Source organism: Heptranchias perlo, chromosome 33, assembly GCF_035084215.1.
Source record: "Heptranchias perlo isolate sHepPer1 chromosome 33, sHepPer1.hap1, whole genome shotgun sequence".
NCBI lineage: Eukaryota > Metazoa > Chordata > Chondrichthyes > Hexanchiformes > Hexanchidae > Heptranchias > Heptranchias perlo.
Genome location: NC_090357.1, coordinates 27,114,796 through 27,135,764, shown reverse-complemented (window position 1 = coordinate 27,135,764; position 20,969 = coordinate 27,114,796). Strand labels below are relative to the sequence as shown.

At 45.8% G+C, this 20,969-nt stretch overlaps 1 protein-coding gene across 1 annotated transcript in view; it reads left to right on the top strand.

The window, feature by feature from the left end:
* kirrel3a (kirre like nephrin family adhesion molecule 3a) overlaps positions 1-20,969 on the top strand; it is a 441,035-nt gene that overhangs the window by 140,567 nt on the left and 279,499 nt on the right. The gene's annotated exons all lie outside the window — the stretch shown is intronic.

The following is a 20,969-nucleotide window of genomic DNA, read 5'->3' as shown; positions in this document are numbered from 1 at the left end:
TTAGGAACAGAGTGACTGAGCATTTGGACAAACATGAACTGATCAGAGAGAGCCAGGATGGATTTGTAAAGGGGAAGTCATGTCTAACGAACCTAGTTGAATTTTTTGAGGAGGTAACTAATGTGGTAGATAAGGGAATGTCTATGGATGTTATTTATATGGAACTCCAGAAAACATTTGATAAGGTTCCACATAAGTGATTGTTAACAAAAATGAGAGTGCATAGAATTGGAGGCAACCTATTGACATGGGTAAGGAATTGGTTAGGAGGTAGGAGACAGAGAGAATGGATAATGGGCATGTACTCAAATTGGCAGGATCTGACTAGTGGTGTACCCCAGGGATCTGTACTGGCGTCTCAGCTTTTCACTATTTTTATAAATGACTTAGATGAAGGAATAGAGAGCCATACATCCATGTTTGCTGACGACAACAAGTTAGGTGGCACAGCAAATAGGGTAGACGGGAGCAGAAAATTGCAAAGGGACATTGATAGATTAAGTGAATGGACAAAACTGTGGCAGATGGAGTTCAATATGGAAAAATGTGAGATCATCCATTTTGGACCTAAGAAAGATAGATCAGAGTATTTTCTAAATAGTGAGAAACTGGGAACTGTGGAGAAGCAGAAAGATTTAGGGATCCAAGTACAGAAATCACTCAGAGCTAGTGAACAGGTACAAAAAATAATTTAAAAGGCTAATGGAATGTTGGTCTTTATCTCAAGGGGGCTGGAATACAAAAGGTGTGGAAGTTATGTTACAGTTATATAAAGCTCTGGTTAGACCCCATCTGGAGATACTGCATTCAGTTCTGGGCACTGCACCTCAAGATATACAGGCCTTGGAGGGGCTGGAACACAGATTCACCAGAATGATACCAGGGCTAAAAGGGTTAAATTATGAGGACAGGTTGCATAGACTAGGTTTGTATTCCCTTGAATATAGAAGATTAAGGTGTGAATTAATTGAGGAGTTCAAGATGATTAAAGGGTTGACAGGTTAGATAGAGAGAAACTATTTCCTCTGGTGGGAGAGTCCAGAACAAGGGGGCATAACCTTAAAATTAGAGTTAGGCCATTCAGGGGTGATGTCAGGAAGCATTACTTAACACAAAGGGGAGTGGAAATCTGAAACTCTCTTCCCCCAAAAAGCTGTTGAGACTGGGGGTCAATGAAAATTTCAAAACTTAGATGGGTAGATTTTTGTTAGACAAGGGTATTAAGGGATATGGAACCAAGGGGGGTGGATGGAGTTAAGATACAGATCAGCCATAATCTAATTGAATGGTGGAACAGGCTCGAGGGAATGGCCTCCTCCAGTTCTTATGCTCCTATGTTACACCCAACAAGCACCTCTTGGTCTTCTCTGGTGGTCTTTACAATCTTTGGTCATGTCCTGCACAATAAGCCTTGGCCCTATTAAAAAAAAAGGACAGACTAGCATGTATATCGTGCCTTTTATGACCTCAGCATCTCCCAAAGCACTTTACAGCCAATTAAGTATTTTTGAAGTGTCACTGTTGTAATGTAGGGAAACGCGGCAGCCAATTTTCCACACAGCGAGGTCCCACAAAGAGCAATTTGATAATTTTGGTAATGTTAGCGATGTTGGGTGAAGGTCAAAATTCGGCCAGGACACCAGGGAGAACTGCTCTGCTCTTCTTCGAATAGTGCCATGGGATCTTTTATGTCCACTTGAGAGGGAAGTCAGGGCCTTGGTTTAACATCTCATCTGAAAGACAGCAGCGCTGACAGTGCAGCACTCCCTCAGTACTGTACTCGAGTACAACTTGAACCAACAACTTTCTGACTTAAAGGCGAGAGTGCTACCCACTGAGCCACGATCGATGCTTAAAAAGACTTTTCCTTGCATTGCTAGAATAGAAATGGCATTAACATGGTTTATACCAGCATTGCAAGGGTTAAATTCTCGGCTGTAACGATGGATTAATTAAATTCCAGAGCATTGTTATTATTGGGATGTTGCCTCTGAAAGGGCAACTCATCTTTACCTATAATTACAGATAAACTAAAACATTTACATACTGTAATAGTTTCCTTTGTGATTTCATGAGCAGACTTACAGATCTGACAAATCGCAAGTAACTAACCCACCAGGGTCTTTAAATGCATTCAGCTCATTATCCAGCGATACACAGGCACCTCCTTGGCACAGCTTGCCACAGTGGGAACATCACTTTGTGGCAGATTGGTGCAGTTTTTGTACTTCATAAATCTACCAACTTTAGTTGCACCAGAACCTAACTGAAGCCATTCATGCTGGGGTGCCCATTCAGCTGGCGCTATTTGCCCCCCTGATACCCTCGCCCAAGCTCTCATTCTTTGTGTGTGAGCCTGGGCAATGAGTGTCAGCAGGCTATTCGACAGTGCAGGGCATCACAGACAAACACAATACTATCCTCACAAGTGTTAGCTGTGGCCCAGTGACAAGAAGATCATGGGTACAAGTCCCACACCAGGGACTTGAGCACATAATCCAGGCTGACACCCAAGTGCACATCCGAGGGAGTGCTGCACCGTCGGAGGTGCACTCTTTCATGTGAGACATTAAAGCAAGGCCCCCATCTGCGCTCTCAGCTGGACGTAAAAGATCCCACAGCACTATTAGAAGAAGAGCAGGGGAGTTCTCCCTGGCTTCCTGGCCAATATTTATCCCTCAACCAACATCGCAAAACCAGATTATCTGATCATTAACACATTGCTGTTTGTGGGATCTTGCTGTGCACAAATTGGCTGCTGTTTTTCTTACATTACGACAGTGACTACACTTCAAAGGTACTTAATTGGCTGTAAAACATTGTGATTATTGGGATGTTGCCTCTAAAAGGGCAATTCTTCTTTACCTATAATTACGGATAATCTAAAACATTTACTGTAATAGTTTCCTTTGCGATTTCATAAGCAGACTCACAGATCTGACAAATCGCAAGTAACTATCCCACCAGGGTCTTTAAATGCATTCAGCTCATTATCCAGCGTTACACAGGCACCTCCTTGGCACAGCTTCCCACAGTGGGAACATCACTTTGTGGCAGTACTGAGGGAGTGCTGCACTGTCAGAGGTGCTGTCTTTCAGATGAGATGTTAAACCAAGGCCCTGTTTGCCCTCTCAAGTGGGTATAAAAGATCCCATGGCACGATTCGAAGAAGAGCAGAGCAGTTGCCCTGATGTCCTGGCTGAATTTTAATCCTCAACCAACATTGCTAACATTATCAAAATGATCAAATTTCTCTTCGTGGGGCCTCGCTGTGTGTAAATTGTCTGCCGCATTTCCCTACATTACAATAGTGACAACACTTCAAAAATACTTCATTGGCTGTAAAGTGCTTTGGGAGATGCTGAGGTCATAAAAGGCACAATATAAATGCTAGTCTTTCCTTTTTTTTGAGACGTCCTGAGGTCATGAAAGGCGCTATATAAATGCAAGTTCTTTCTTCTTCTATCTTGACATCCACACGCATTCTCCAACAGCAGCGACTGATAGTGATCAGGAATAAGCATGGTGGCCGGTAATCCTGCTCTATTTACTGGTTGAGCTTTCAGTTACTGAGCTGTTGGGGGAAGGTTTGCTGTTTTTGAAATAAGTTACCTTTTGGTGATCTGATTCGCTGAGTTCCACCAAGCGAGAGCTGGACCTGTTTCTGGCTGGGGCAGACAGCACCTCGTACAAAAGGTAGGTACTGCATGACATTAATCAGGGCCAAGGTGGTCTCCAGGACTCGTTTCGATCGCCTAAGGGGGGGGGGGGTGGGGGCCAGAGAGGAATTTCCCATTTTCCCCCCCTAATTGGTCTGGATTTTTGTCAGGTTTTCCCCCTCTCCCAGGAGATCACATGGCTGGATGGACCAGTAGATCTTTTCCTGTACGTCATTTTCCGTATGTTTACACAAGTCTGAAGGCGGACGGCTAAAATGGCATAACTCCACGATCCAAAAATCCAGTTCTGGGCATTGCAGCTCAGGAAGGATATTTTGGTCTTTGACGGGAGGCAGCGCAGATTTACCAGAATAATACTGGGGCTTAAAGAGTTAAATTCTGAGGCCAGGTTGCCTTGATTAGGTTTATAATCCTTTGAGTATAGAAGATTACGGGGTGAGTTAATTGAGGTGTTTAAGATGATTAAAGGATTTGATAGGTTAGAGAGAGAGAAACTATTTCCTCTGATGGGGAGTCCAGAACAAGGGGGCATAACCTTAAAATTAGAGCTAGGCCGTTCAGGGGTGATGTCAGGAAGCACTTCCTCACACAAAGGGGAGTGGGAATCTGGAACTCTCTCCCCCAAAAAAAGCTGTTGAGACTGGGGGTTAATTGAAAATTTCAAAACTGAGATTGATTTTTGTTAGGCAAGGGTATTAAGGGTTATGGAACCGAAGCAGGTAAATAGAGTTAAGATACAGATCAGCCATTATCAAATTGAATGATGGAACAGGCTCGAGGGGCTGAATGGCCTCCTGCTGTTCCTATGTTCCTAAAACCCCCAAAGGTCACAGTGTGAGGTGACCACTTACTGGTTGGAAGGATGTAAGAAATCTTACAACACCAGGTTATAGTCCAACAATTTTTATTTGAAATCTACAAGCTTTCGGAGGCTTCCTCCTTCCTCAGGTAAATGTTGGTGTTGTAAAATTGTTTACAGTTGTCAACCCCAGTCCATCACCGGCATCTCCACATCAGGTTATAGTCCGACAGTTTTATTTGAAAATCACAAGCTTTCGGAGTGATTTTCAAGTAAAACTGTTGGACTATAACCTGGTGTTGTAAGATTCCTTACATTTGTCCACCCCAGTCCATCACCGGCATCTCCACATCATGGTTGGAAGGAGGCAGGAGCTAGAACTGCACCAGAGCAGTGCAGCTATTGGGAGCAGGGAACAATTGTTGGCTCTCTTCACCTCAGTCAGACACGTTAGGGGAAATTCTCCTTCACCATCCCAGACAGAACCAGGTGGGAATGCGGCCAAAAATGTCAGAAAATCTGGGTGCAGCCTCGCTGCCTGACTGGCATTAGCGTTCCCCCCTCCCCCGCCCAGCACCTTCGCTGCCCACTCAGTCCCCGCCCTCCATATGTAAATGACGGGGTGTGGCGGGGGAGGGGTCAGGCCCAGGATTCCCAGCGGATTTTCCTCCTCTCCGCCACATTCGCCGCCGCTACCCAGAGCTACCGTGTGCGAGGTCAGACCGCTTCCGCCCCTTTCGTCAGATCTCCGCCCGTTTCCTCGCTGGCACCGGTGGGCTCCTCCTTGACAGCGAGATTCCTGCCAGGGGGTCCCGGCTGTGCGTCTCTTAATGAGCCTCAACCCCAGGAAGCTGAATCAGGGCTGGGATGGGCATGGAGGTACTGCCCCATTGAAACTCCGCACCCTAAGAGGAAAATCCAGGACACCAAATCGACAAACTCTGCAAACAGCCGCTTCGGGGAACACACCGGGGCTTAAAGGGTTAAATCATGTGGACGGGTTGGGTAAACTTGGTTTGTAGTCCCTTGAATTTAAAGGGATGAGAGGTGATCTGTTCAAAATGATAAAGGGATTGGACAGAATAGACACAGAGAAACTATTTCCTTTGGTGGGGAAATCAAGAGCAAGGGGGACACAATCTTAAAATCAGAGCCAGGCCATTTAGAAGCAAAATCAGGAAGCACCTCTTTATACAAAGAAATCTCGAACTCTCTCTCCTAAAAGGCTGTGGATTCTGGGGATCAATTGAAACTTTAAAGACTGAGATCGATAGATTTTTGTTCGATAAGGGATATGGATCAAAGGCGGGTAAATGGAGTTGAGGTACAGATCAGCCATCATCCAATTAAATGGCAGAACAGTCTCGAGGGGCTGAGTGGCCTACTCTGGTTCCTACGTTGCTGATAAGTTTGAAAATCCTTTGTGAAATCTGTCACAGTGCGTCCGAGATTGTTTTCTCTCTCTCCTTCACCACAAAGGCCGATTATCAGCCTGCTCCTCCCCAATGCCTATTTTGGCTTTGCCCAGGGTGCAACTGAGCCACTTGGACCAGGCGGGTCACATGTCCACTTCCAACGTCCCTGCTGATTCTGTTGATCAAGATGGCAATCGGCATGTTATAATTGGCCTCAGTGCCCCGTGTTAGGGAACGGGGCAGCTGTTGCCCTGGATGAACATTGCTCTTTGGTGACCAGTAACTCCGGCTATACACCACCTGCAGACCAGGTAAGCAGTAACTGCTACTCAGTGACAAGTAGTGACTGAGAATGGACTGGAAGCCCCCTGAGAGTGGGACCCCGAGACTGGGAAACCAGCGTAATGGGAATGGGATCTGTGTGTTCCACAGTGTTAAGGACCAGAGTGATGGCATTTCAAGATAACTATGCCATGAGATACTTCTCCTTTCACGCAGTGGGTACCATACTGTCTTTCAGAAAATAACATTTTCGGATACAGTCTGTAAGTGATTTGAGACATGACATGTGGTAAGTGGAGCAAGCTTGGGGATGAACAGATGACTTTGGACCGATGGTTCCCAAAGCTCTCCACCACTGGGAATATTCCTCGCCTCGTGTCTGGGTCTGTTGTGGACTAATTGATGGAGATTAATTACTATGATTAGTCAACAAATCCATTATCGTTGTATCATGTGACGACCAGGATGGTAGAAGGTGAATGAGATGGACTTTGTTCTTTTTCTGTCCAGTAATTCCTGTGTTCCTCCCAGCTGCCATCCTATTCTACACGTCTAGTTCCACAGCTTCATTGCACCCGTTCTCAGTAAACTTGAGAAGGAAGCAATCTTTCAGCTGCTTTATGATTGTAACGGACAAAACTCTAAAATTATTGTAGCATGATAATCATGTGTCTCAGCATCACTTAGAGTAAATGTCAATGGATTTCAAATCCAGGCCATCGATTGTCACCCAGCACAAAGGGATCCTGTGTATCTCGTTGTCTGGTGAAGAGAGAAGATGTTCACTGCAGTGTGCTGGATAATGGTTCGTGCTGTCAGAGTTCCAGCTGTGATGGTGACTGTCGAGTAGTTACCGACTCCCACTCTCTCTCCCGGGTCGCAGCAGTTGCCGGGGGTGGAAGCAGCACAGCCGAGGTAAACACTTCTATCTGCAGTCGCTAGGCCCCGGCCTGCAGTGGCTGATGGGTAACGGCAGGGAGATGGGCAGCAGATGGGTGATGTCAAACCAAGCGGACGCCTCATTAGCCGTGTTCCCACTCATCGATTGCACAGCTGTCAGAAGGAAGATAAACAGCCCAGATGAAGCTATTCTGCTCCGGATTCTCATCAGAACTGGCAGACCATCTCCAAAGAAACTGCAAACTTAATTCCTCTTGGCAATTCTTCCAGTCCAGATCTCAGGCACAGCAGCCTGTGCATCTCTTAGAATTTCTTCTCCACCTCCTTTGCTTTTCCTGACCACTGGCCAAACGTCCCACTTTCAGTTCATTGACCCTTCGCTAAAGATTCGTCTGTAGGAATGAACTGGTGGTTTAATTTTCAATTATCTGCTTTGATTTACTTGTGCTAAGCTGCAGCCCTGTCCTGAATCAGCAGTTTCAGACACCTTTATTTTATGGTTCACTATCGCTGCATTGGCCTTTCACACGAGAGGCAAGTTGACTTCGTGTAGCAAGTCGAGATTGCAGGAGCCTTGTCAAACTTCATATTCACTGCCCCTTAAAGCAACCTGTCAGGGCCGAAGCTTGCATCTATCTGTGGGAGCACTGACAAGCAACGGCAGTGAAAGTACTGACAATGGGGACCAGCATCACATAGATCGGTGACACGACAATCTCACCTCATTTGGTCCATATTGATCTGACAAGACAGTCAGAAAAAAGGACTTGCATTTATATAGTGCACTTTCATGATCTCAGGACGTCCCAAAGGACTTTACAGACAATGAAATACTTTTGAAGTGCACTGTTGTAATGTAGGGAAACACTGCAGCCAATTAGCACATAGCAAGATCCCATAAACAGCAATGAGATAATGACCAGGTTTTTAGTGTTTTAGTGACGTTGGTTGAGGGATAAATATTGGTCAGGACGCTGGGGTAGAACTCCCCTGCTCTTCTTCAAAATAGTGCCATAGGATCTTTTACTTCCACCTTAGAGGACAGATGGGTCCTCAGTTTAATGTCTCGTCCAAAAGACGGCACCTCCGACAGTGCGGCACTCCCTCAGTTGAGCACTGGAGTGTCAGGCTGGATTATGTGCTTTGGAGTGGGATTTGAACCCATGATCTTCTGACAGAGGTGAGAGAGCTACCAACTCAGCCAAGGTCAACTGAAGTACAAGGGCGTTATTTCTTTTGAGCTGATTGCAGTTTGTTCCTTAGTTCCCTAGGTTGCCCCAATTCTGCACCACCTGCACTGACCTGCCCCATGACCTCTGTCATGCACTGAGCACTGACTGACAGGAGATCAATGGTGACTTTCCCTGTTGATCTGAGTCGGGGGGGGGGCGGGGGTGAGCAGTGGGCCTACTGGATATTGAGGCTTTCTGAAGCAATGCCATGAGAAGGAGATAATCTCTTGTGTCCTGTCCGGGTTGATGAGGTGCTGATGGGTTCTGATGTTGCACTGATAACAGCACCTCTCATTTCAAATCTGCTTGGAAACAAAGCTGAGGGTGTGAGCAGTTAGAGAGGGCATAACAATCCCAGAACATTCTCAAAGCAACATTACCAGTACTCTTGGAGATTAAGGTACAGTCAGAGACTGATTGTAAACCGTGTATCTGTGAATTATTCTGAGCGTATGAAATGAGGGAGAAAGCCTGAGGTTAGATTCCTGGTCTCATTTCTCTCTCTCCCTCCCACATAATTAGTAAGTTTAAAGTGAGCCTCTAGCTGTCTGAGCTTGTTCTCCACCTCTAACATTTCCCCCTCTCCCTTCACTAATAATTGATAACAATCCCACAAGTGCAGGGTACCCTACAGTTTGACACCCAAATGACCGCTTTTCATGTCTGAGCCCAGAAAGTGAGTTTCAGTGGGCTATTGGACTGTGGAGGGCATCACAGCCAAACCCACACAGGATAAAAAGAAGAGATATTAGTAACACTGCTTAATTATTTTTTTCAAGGAAGTTGGGGGGAAGGAATTTGGTGTCTTTAAAAATGGGGGATCAACAGATTATGGGGAAAGCCCATGATAGAATAATCAGACATGGTCTCCAATTGAGTGGGCTCCAACTCACACTCTAGATTTGTGTTCTCCTACATCTAGGGAATGTCATTAACACAGATAAAGAAAGAAGTTGCAATTATATAGCATCTTATCACATCCTCAGGACATCCCACAGACAATGAATGATTACTTTTGAGGTGTGGGTTATGTAGACAAATACAGCAAGCAATTTGGATACAAGGTCCCATTGTGATGAGGTGAGTAACCAGTTAATCTGTTTCTGATGGTGTTGGTTGAGGAAAGAATGTTGGCCTGGATGAGAATCCCTACGTGGTCAGTTTTCGGTAAAATATTAAAATGCCTACGTGGCAAAGAAGCAGAATGCAAAATGGTTAGAAAGGATTAATTAGTTAGTAACTGAGATTGGTACAGGTGGCCTGGCCTCCTGCTGGGCCATATGTTTGCGTAGTCAGCAGGTTTGCATGGTCTTAGCAATGTAGAGTCTTTGATGTGATTCAAGGACTGGTCTGAATGTCTCCATGTTTATGGCAGATCAATATAGGTAACGAGCTTAGCCAAAGTTGAAAGACATTCCAGGTTGGGAGATAAGGAACAGAAGGGACAGGGAAGAACATTCCAAGTTGGAAGGTGAGGAAGTATACCCTTTGATGTCTAACAGCAACATGGTCAGCACATGGACGATTTATGATTGGCCGGAAATAATGTAACCTCGCATGGCAACCTATGCCCGGCTTATGATTGGTGTTGACCCTCGTTAAGTATGTTCCAACCCTATTGCTTTGTATAAAAACGTGTGGATTTCTGTATGTTTCTTGTTCTTGCTCTGCCAGCATAGAGGGACTCTATCAGGAGTCCAAATCAATGCTGCAGACTAAGAACCCTGCTATTAAAGTTGTGCTGAACTTTAAAATGTATTCGACTTCAGTTTTTACTGAACCAGACTGAGGGGAAAGAATCCGGATCGTCATGGACACCAGGAGAGCTCTCTGCTTTTTCTCAAATGGGCCTCAGTTTAATTTCTCTTCCAAAAGATAACAGGTCCAAACATTCAGCATTCCCTCGTTACTGGGCTGGAATGTCGACTTAGACGGTGTCCTCACATCCTGGACTGGGGCTTGAACCCACAACCTTCTGTCTCAAGGACGAGTCAACCTGACCACTGATAACAGTAATTTGCTGTGGGAATCCATTTTGATTTTTGACCTCTTTCCCCAGCGCAGGAATGCTGAGGCCAGATCTGATGCCATGTCCCTGCCTCGTTTGCGATCAGTTAAGTTGCCTCAAGTCCGGGGTCAAGCCTTGGCCTGTCCTGGTCTGTATGGTCTAGTTCCAAATCGAGCAGTGCACTTACTGAGCCATGGAGGAGATCTCTCAGGCCTTTGCTGATACCATACTATAACACGTGACAGTGACCGACTCTACAATTTAGCTGTTCTGTTCTATCCTGTGGGAAACACCTGACGGGGTTTCAAAATATTGGAAAGTTGCGCTAAAATTCCCTGTAAATGCCAAACGAATTTCTGGAATCACTAAAACCATACGGAGGGATCTGGGCAGTTCAGGCAGTTTGGAAAAACAATGGATTTTATGACACGAAACTCGGAAATGTCGTAAACAGTGAGGAGGATAGTAATAGACTTCGGGAGGACATAGACAGACTGGTGAAATGGGCAGACACATGGCTGATGAAATTTACTGTAGAGAAGTGTGAAGTGATTCATTTTGGTAGGAATTATATAGAAACAGGCCATTCGGCCCAACAGGTCCATGCCGGTGTTTATGCTCCACACGGGCCTCCTCCCACCCTTCATCATCTAACCCCATCAACTTATCCTTCTAATCCTTTCTCCCTCATGTGTTTATCTAGCTTCTCCTTAAATGTACCTATGCTAATCGCCTCAACTACTCCTTGTAGTGGTGAGTTCCACATTCTAACCACTCTCTGGGTAATGAAGTTTCTCCTGAATTCCCTATTGGATTTATTAGTGACTATCCTATATTTATGGCCCCTAGTTCTGGTCTCCCCCGCAAGTGGAAAAATCTTACCTACGTCTACCCTAGCAAACCCTTTCACAATCTTAAAGACCTCCATCAGGTCACCCCTCAATCTTCTCTTTTCTAGAGAAAAGAGCCCCAGCCTGTTCAATCTTTCCTGATAAGTATATCCTCTCAGTTCTGGTATTATCCTAGTAAATCTTTTTTGCACCTTCTCCAGTGCCTCTATATCCTTTTTATAACATGGAGACCAGATCTCTGCACAGTACGCCTGATGTGGTCTAACCAAGGTTCTATACACATTTAACAGTTTCCCTGCTTTTCAATTCTATCCCTTTAGAAGTGAACCCCAGTGCTTTGTTTGCTTTTTTTATGGCCTTGTTAATATGTGTCACTACTTTTAGTGATTTGTGTATCTGTACCCCCAAACCCCTTTGCTCCTCCACACCATTTAGACTTTTATTATCCGAGCAGTATGTGGCCTTCTTATTATTCCTACCAAAATGTCCCTCACACTTGTCTATATTGAAATTCATTTGCCAATTACACGCCCATTCTGCAAGTTTATTAATGTCTTCCTGTGTTTTGTCGCAGTCCTCCTCAGTATTAACTATACCCTCCAATTTGGTGTCGTCTGCAAATTTTGAAATTGTAATTCCAATTCCTGAGTCCAAATCGTTTATGTAAATGGTGAACAACAGTGGTCCCAGCACCGATCCTTGTGGAACACCATTTCCCACCTTTTGTCAGTCTGAATAGGGTGGTAGAAGCAGATTCAATAATAACTTTCAAAACGGAATTGGATAAATACTTGAAGGGGAAAAATTTGCAGGGCTATGGGAAAAGAGCAGGGCAGTGGGGCTAATTGGACAGCTCTTTCAAAGAGCAGGCACAGGCACGATGGGCCGAATGGCCTCTTTCTATGCTGAATCATTCTATGATTCTCTGATTCTATTCAATGCAGTACTGAGGGAGTGCTGCACTGTCAGAAGTGCCATCTTTCGGATGTGACGTTAAGCCGAGGCCAGTTGAGATGGACATTGAAGATTCCAGGGCACTATTCCCCCGGTGTCCTCGGCCAACTTTCCTCCCTCAACCAACACCACCAAAAAACAGATGAACTGGTCATTTATCTCATTGCTTGTTTGTACAAAATGGCCGCTGCATTCGTCCATATAGCATCAGTGACTGCACTTCAAAAGAAGTAATTTGTTGCATGTGCGGTGCTTTGGGGTGTCTTCAGAGGAATAGATGGTGCTATATAAACGTGAGTTCCTTCCTCCGATTTGAGTGAATGCAAAGCAACCTGTGCTGGAGCTTAAATTAAGGATAGGCATGAAATGTTTTCTATTTTGAAGCAAAATAATTTGTGAGGGTGCACAATGTGCTGGAAGATAGGTTACGGCTGTATAAAGCTCTGGTCAGACTCCATCTGGGACACTGTGTTCAGTTCTGAGCACTGTACCTCGGGAAGGATATATTGGCCTTGGAGGGGATGCAGCGCAGATTTACCAGAATGAAACTGGCGCTAAAAGGGTTAAATTATGAGGACAGGTTGCATAGACTCGGCTTGTATTCCCATGAGTTTAGAAAATTAAGGGGTGATCTAATTGAGGTGTTTAAGATGATTAAAGGATTTGATAGGGTAGATGGAGAGAAACCAATTCCTCTGCGGGGGGGGGGAGTCCAGAACAAGGGGGCATGACCTTAAAATTAGAGCTAAACCATTCAGGGTGATGTCAGGAAGCACTTCTTCACACAAAGGGGAGTGGAAATCTGGAACTCTCTTCCCCCAAAAAGCTGTTCAGGCTTGGGGGAGAGGTCAATTGAAAATTTCAAAACTTAGATTGATAGATTTTTGTTAGGTAAGGTTATTAAGGGATATGGAACCAAGGGGGGGTAAATGGAGTTGAGATACAGATCAGCCATGATCTAATTGAATGGCAGAACAGGTTCGAGGGGCTGAAAAGCCTCCTGCTAGTCCTATGTTCCTCGGTTTGATTCATTATTCAGGGCCTTTGGATTTATAGGGCAGTGGGTGAACACACAGAATTAGTGATATTTGATGCTGCCCAGGGAGAAATTGGGCCATTTGGACTAGGCAGGTCTCAGGTCCAACTCGTATGTCCCTGCTGACTCAGTTGATCGAGGAAGGCAGGCGGGATGCTACAATTGGCCTATTCCAGGCATCCAGCCACCCACTGCTGTTCAAAGGAATTGAAAATCGGGCGGTTTCTATAATGGGCGGCTGATCCCCAGCACCGAATTCCATGCCTGAGCGGCAAGTTGGAAAATCTACCCCCAAGACCTTCAGGAGAGGAAGGGAGAAAATTCAAAATCAAAACCGCAATAGTAAACTTGTATCAGTTTAATTATTGGTACAACAGTGACCCTGTCGTCCTCAAAGATTTAACAGAATCTGAGGAAAGGTTTAGTGGCAATACTCTGTACTCTGCAGTGTGGTGAGATTGAAGTGATGGGTGAGGAAGTGCAGGCAATGAAGGCACTAATAACATGCAACTGTCTTCATTTCTCAGCTTCTGACAGGCTAATACCACATAGTTAATCCTGTCAACGGTTCCTGCCTGCGACTGCTCTGACAGAACAGGGCTGTCAAGATCAGAAACTAGATGACAGTCGAGTAGGGGTTGTTGGGTGGGAGCTGGTTCAGGTATAATGCCTTCCCTGGTGAAAACCAGCTGCAGTCCCTCAAGGAGTGTCAATCCAAGGTGCAAGCTGTCCATAAATGCATTCTAGCTTGTCAATCATGCTGGTAGAGGTCAAAAGGGCAGCTGGTGTGGGAAATGGAAATGTCATGCTTGGTGCAAAACAAGTTGAATTAATGCATGCTGTTGGGGCAGAGTAGAGGGAGCTTTACTCTGTATCTAACCTGTGTCATACCAGACCTGGAAGTGTTTAATGGGGCAATTCAGAGGAAACTTTACTCTATTACTAACCCAGGCTGTACATGATCCGGGAGTGTTTGATGGGACAGTGTAGAGGGAGTCTTACTCTGTATCCAACCCTTGCTGTACCTGGCCTGGGAGTGTTTGATGGGACAGTGTAGAGGGAGCTTTACTCTGATCTAACCCTTGCTGTACCTGGCCTGGGAGTGTTTGATGGGACAATGTAGAGAGAGCTTTACTCTGTATCTAATGTGTGCTGTACCTGCCCTGGGAGTGTTTGATGGGGCAGTGTAGAGGGAGCTTTACTCTGTATCTAATCCATGCTGTATTTGGTCTGGTAGTGCTTGATTGGCCAACATAGACGGAGTTTCACTCTGTATCTAACCCGTGCTGGGAGTGTGTGTTGGTGACCCTATGTGACTGAGGTTCTGAAGTGTTTCATTTTGAAGTGGTTTAGCATTGAGCCAATGGGTAGAACATGCCTTCAGCAGCCATTTCTGCTTCTCAGAGGAGGCTTATGGGGGCCACTGAACCCCAAAAACATTGTAACCCAAATAGCAGGCTTGGTGAACATCACTGCAACAGGCTCGGGGAAGGAAGTGGAGAGTCAAAATGATAAACACAACTCTGCAAGAGTGTCAATTCACACTCTTGAAAAGTTGAGTTCTGGCTCTCTGATGATCGAGTGGGTAAAGTCACCTCACGAACCAATACCACCCACAAGGTCCAGGGTTCAGTCCCTGGTCTGCATTGGTCACCAGGTGATGGGGGCAGCTGTGAGGGGTGCTACAATCACCCTGAATCCCGCAGGAGGGGGAAATCGTGCCAGGATTCCTGCTCCCGATGGTTGTTGACTCCCCGCCCACCCCCACAGAAGGCCGAGGCAGTGGAGTACATCCATGGAACCACCCCAGTGAGAATTAGCGCCTTCAAAGGAGACAATGTGAACAAAGAAAAGTTGAACTTGGGTTTAATTTTTTTTTCTTTTGCAGTCTTCAAGGGAACGGCTGCATCCTGTTAATGTGCAGGTGGGAAACCCAGATCGTATTCTAATCTGAGCCCAGGAGTGAGCAGCACAATGGGCTCACGATCGATCAATCGATCGATCGCAGTGCGAGGCAGGAAAGTAGGCTCGTACCCAGTCGACTGAGGGTCTGACACACAAGCAATAAAATAGCCTGCCCTTTATAATGGGATATTGTTCATTTCTCATTCCATTCCTTTCCGAAAACATCCCAAGCTCGCGCGCACATGCCTGTCACTTGAACCTATCACTAATCATTTGACAATGCTCGTAATCGGTAGTCATGATGAAGTAATTATTCATGAGCGCTGGTGCTGGAATTATAGAAAGATCACTGCCATGTAATAGACCTCAAATCCATTATTGATCAATGAGACAGGATTGCTTGGTCAGGCTAGGATGAGCACTCCACAGCTGATGGGGAAATCAGGACTGACGATTGGCATGAAGCTGCGATTAGGGTCAGGGAGGTTGTGAGTGACAGTCAGAACCAGTGACAGTCTTAGCTGTGAGTGACAATTGGAAGCAACGAGCAGAGAGATACAGTATGACACTGGGACAGTGAAACAACCAACAGCATGAATATCACATCAGTCTCCTGCCTGATGCAGAATGCATGAAAGAAGTTGCATTTAAATAGCATCTTTACAACCTCATGATTTCCCAAAGCACTTTACAGCCAATAAAGTACCTTTGAAGTATAGTCACTGTTGTGATGTAGGAAACACAGCAGCCAATTTGCGCACAGCAAGATCCCACAAACAGCAATGTGATATCGACTAGATAATCTGCTTTAGTGATGTTGGTTGAGGGATAAATATCGACCAGGACAACAGGGAGAACTCCCCTGCTCTTCTTCGAATAGTGCCATGGGATCTTTTGCATCCACCTTGAGAGGGCAGACAGGGCCTCAGTTTGACATCTCACCTGAAAGACGGCATCTCTGACAGTGCAGCACTCCCTCAGTATTGCACTGCTGTATCAGCTTAGATTATGTGCTCAAGTCTCTGGAGTGGGACTTGAACCCACGACCTTCTGGCTCAGAAGCGAGACTGAGCCATCGGTGTCACATAGGATTTAAATAACCCCTAATGAAGGGCGTACATGAGAGCAATGTTTAAACGTAACATGAGTACATGCCAGCACTGAGCTCCTTTAATGGTCCAATGATGCAGTACTAACCTGTAGTGGTCAGGAAGGTCCTAAGCTCTGTAACTTAGTTCACTGATCTCAACAGGGTGATATTTGGTGGGGGGGGGGGTTCAATTAACCTCAGCGGCTCTGGGCTTGGGAGAGGGAAATCAGGCGGAGTTCCTGTTCCCAATCACCATCCATTAGCCCCTACTGGGCAATGCATGTTTGCGGAGATTCAATGAGGACAGAATTGGACACAGCTGTGGTGCCACTCATGGTAGAATTGCCCAGCAACTGTCTGGGGTGAGGTACCAGTGGGTGACCAGCGTCTGTGGAACCAGTAGCCCAGAAAGAGTTGGCGCCTTTATGAGAGTTGGGAGAAATCGTGGAAAGTACACAGTAGAATACTCGTCTTTCCCTTGCTCTCTTCCCTCCGCCCTTCCCCATCATCCAAAACAGTCGGGGCCACCTTGGATAATCCTCTGCAGAGATTAAGGTGACGGTGATGCTTCTGAACAAAGAACTGAGTCATCAGTCATCATAGCTCTCTGAAAATGGGTTGTTGCAGGTCTTGTACTGAAAGGGGAGCAGACTGCAGCGACTCTGACAGGCCGTGATGTATGTGTTTAGATAGTGTGGCGCTGTGTGTGCCACAGAAAATTAATCTCAGCGACCAGCTGCTGTACACTGATGGGACTTAGCACCAATCTTGCCACATTGCCTTTGGTATAGCAGTAATACCGGGCACAGAGCTTGGTATCACAGGATGTTACTCCTGAACCCCTCGATTATATTGCAGCTTGTAACTCACTCCTGGGTGTCTGTTATTCTATATATAAACCACCCGAGCCCCTCGATTATATTGCAGCCTGTGACTCACTCCTGGGTATCTGTTATTCTATATATAAACCACCCAAACCCCTCGATTAGATTCCAACCTGTAACTCACTCCCGGGTATCTGTTATTCTATATATAAACCCCCCAAACCGCTCGATTAGATTCCAACCTGTAACTCACTCCCGGGTATCTGTTATTCTATATATAAACCCCCCCGAACCCTTCTGTTAGATTCCAGCCTGTAACTCACCCCTGGGTATCTGTTATTCTATATATAAACCCCCCGAACCCCTCGATTAGATTCCAGCCTGTAACTCACTCCCGGGTATCTGTTATTAGATATTTAAACCCCCCGAACCCTTCTGTTAGATTCCAGCCTGTAACTCACCCCTGGGCCTCCCTTTTTATTCTCACACATGCCCCTGTTTAGTTGCTTTCTCTGACCAGTGCCAGGCCTGCGGAGTGGCGTATCTCCCAGTTCCTGCCCTCTGCTATTGCTGCTCACTGAGTGCCCTGAAGGTAGGGTTACCAACTCTGACTTATTCCTGGAGTTTCCATCACTTGACTTCCTGCCTCCAACCGCCCATCCCTGTCAAACTGCCTTTTCCCCCATCTCCAATATTTTTACAACTAATAAACGAAAGTGTTCAAAGAAAATTATTACTTTTAATGACGATTTTTCTCCCGGAGCAGCAGTGTCTGGGAGATTTATCTTTAATCCCTGGAGACTCCAGGACGATCCTGGAGGGTTGGCAACCCTACCTGCAGGTGCCTGAACGCAGCCTAGTCGTGGCCCACTCTCCCCCCTCCCCCACTGTGTGCAGTGGCTCCCATAGTTTCTCCCTGGGTAAGATTGGAAACTCGTACAGATGAATTCTGTTCCTTCCCTTTGGAAGCTGTTACTGATGGTGCACTCCATGTTTTGCACTGACCCACTGATCTCTCTGCACATATTCTGAGACTGGCTCGCTTGGTTTGTGAGCGACATCATTGCCCCTCGTGTCATATTAACACCCCCAGGAAGAGGTTCAGAGATTCTTCCCTGTGATATTAGCGATTGCTGGTTTACCAGGGTTCATGTGATGTCACTCTGTTAGTTTAACGGAGACTTTAATCCGGTTTGGCTTCCTTCACAGCGAATCTGGCATCCCTGCCCGGTCTCATACTATGTGGTTGACTCCTAATCCCCTCAGGCCAATTAGGGAACAGGAGGAGGCCATTCAGCCCTTCAAGCCTGCTCTGCCATTCAATTGGACCATTGCTGTTCTGTACCTCAACTCCGTTTACCTGCCTTTGCTCCATATCCCTTGATACCCTTACCTAACAAAAAATCTACTGATCTTGAGTCTTGAAAGCTCCAATTGATCCCCAGCATCCACAGCCTTTTGGAGGAGAGAGTTCCAGATTTCCACTACCCTTTGTGTGAAAAAGTGTTTCTCGATTTCGCTCCTGAGTGACCTGGCTCGAATTTTAAGATTGTCTAAATGCCGTACTGTTCCCTTAAGAAGCGTACGGTGTACGTTTTTGGGTTGACCGCCTGGCCGTTAAGCATCTCCTGGGTGGAGCAGAGTGGAAAATCCGATGGGTTCTGTCAGTCACCTTGGATCCTTCTGGTTAGATTTCCCTCTCCTGTGCTGTGCCGAGGTGAGGCTTTAAACCCCCAATCGGTAAAGACGAAAACTCTGCCCCATTGTGTTGCCTGGTGTCGTCGGATGGAAGAAACATTGAAGCACTGTCACAAATTGCCTCAGCACCTGAGCAGCGTAAATGATTTCAGATTCACGCACTGTGAACCTAGTCTACAGAGTGCATCTTCACTCTGGGGTTTGTACCGTGCAAATCTGAGCCTTTGGCTCACAGCTCGATCCGATTGAGATGCTCCACAGCAAACATAACGGTTGTGACTTTTGTTCTCATGTCCTGAGGGAAGTTTTGTTGACTTGTGAAAATAGCTTTTGGAAGACTCAGCCTTAGGATAACAAGCCTTATTATTACAAAACTCTTGTTCAAACAAATGCTTTCCCGAGGCCCCGATGAGCCTGAATTGCAGAGTAGCTGAAACTTTGTTAAGAAGAGAAAAGAAAGAAAAAGCTTTCATCAGTGTAGTAGCACCTTTCATGTCCTCAGGATGATCCAAAGTGCTTCACAGCCAATGGATTTCTTTTGACGTGTAGTCACTGTTGTTATGTAGGCAAAAGCAGCAGCCATTGTCCGCAGCAAGGTCCCACAAACAGCAAATGAGGTAAATAACCAGTTCATCTGTTTTTGGTGGCGTTGACTGAGGGAGGAATCTTGGTCAGGACACCAGGAGAACTCCCTGCTCATTGTTAAATAGCACCATAGGATCTTTTACATCCACCTGAACAGGCTTACAAGCCCTCGGTGCAACATCTCATCCATGGCACCTCTGACAATGCAGCACTCCCTCAGTACAGCTCACAAGTCTAGATTGCAGGCTCAAGCGCTGGAATCCACAGCTACCTGATTCAGACGTGAGAGTGCTGAGCCAAACTGACACTACACAAATTGTATCTGCTAGGAGATGTATCCCCACCCAATGAGTTTGCATTGATGAGGTCTCTGCCCTGGACTGGTAGCAAAGGAAGCTCTCGGCAAATGCCAGTTCTTAGAATCATAGAATCATAGAAAGGTTACAGCACGGAAGGAGGCTATTTGGCCCATCAAGTCCGTGCCGGCTCTATGCAAGAGCAATCCAACTAGTTTCTAATGCCTTTCTTTTTTCAGAAATCATTCAAAAATTGGTTCAGTAACTCTGCATTGTTGAACAGGTTAATGAAGCCTGGCGCCTTGAGTTGGCCACGGTTACCATAGAGACAGACCTGCTTTGGGGCCGATAATGTGCTTCTTGCTCCAATAACATTGCTGTGCTACAGATGTTGGCTCAGCCCATTATCTGGGCCAAAAACCTGAGGCCTGGGGTTGCCAACCCTCCAGGATTGGCCTGGAGTCTCCAGGAATTGAAGATTAATCTCCAGGACACTGCTGCGAGCAACTCCAGGAGAAAAATCATAGGGGCGTTAAAAATAAATTGTTTTTTCATTTTCTTTGAACATTCTGTTTATTAGTTATAAAAATATTGGAGATGGGAAAAAATGTCTGTTTGACTGACACTCAATCATCCAATCAGTGACAAAGAGTCTTTTCGCTTTCTGATTGGAGTGGGAAGGCGGGGCACTGGGAGGATGGACATGTCGGGCGACCAATGGCGGGAGTGTGGGGGCAGGGCAGTTGGAGGCAGGCGGTCATAGGAACATAGGAACAGGAGTAGGCCATTCAGCCCCTCGTGCCTGCTCCGCCATTTGATAAGATCATGGCTGATCTGTGATCCAACTCCATATACCTGCCTTTGGCCCATATCCCTTAATACCTTTGGTTGCCAAAAAGCCATCTATCTCAGATTTAAATTTAGCAATTGAGCTAGTATCAATTGCCGTTTGCGGAAGAGAGTTCCAAACTTCCACAACCCTCATGTGATGAAGCCTCCAGGAAAAGAGGCCAAGTATGCTCCCATAGTGTACAGAGCATTGTAACATGGCGGGCAGTGCTCGAGGAGGGGCAAATGTATCTGTCCTGGCGGGGGGGCAGTCTTCCCAGATTTTATGCAAAAATATTTAAGAGAGCACAAATCATCGTACCATAGCATTATCAGCTGTGCTGTCTTCCCCTCAGCGCCAATTATGACTGGGAGCAAAGGAAGCTTGGAGGCAATACTTAATGTCTTCCATTTTTCATTTTTACAGTACATATTAGTGCAATGCTGCTGTTATTACAAATTTTTTACCCATGTTTTTAGTACTTATTTCAGAACAATTTTAGGAGGGAGGCAGTGTGTTATTTGTAAGTTTGTCTTAAAGTGTCTCACAATACAGTTCCTCATGGGTTAGTTGGTACAGGATGAA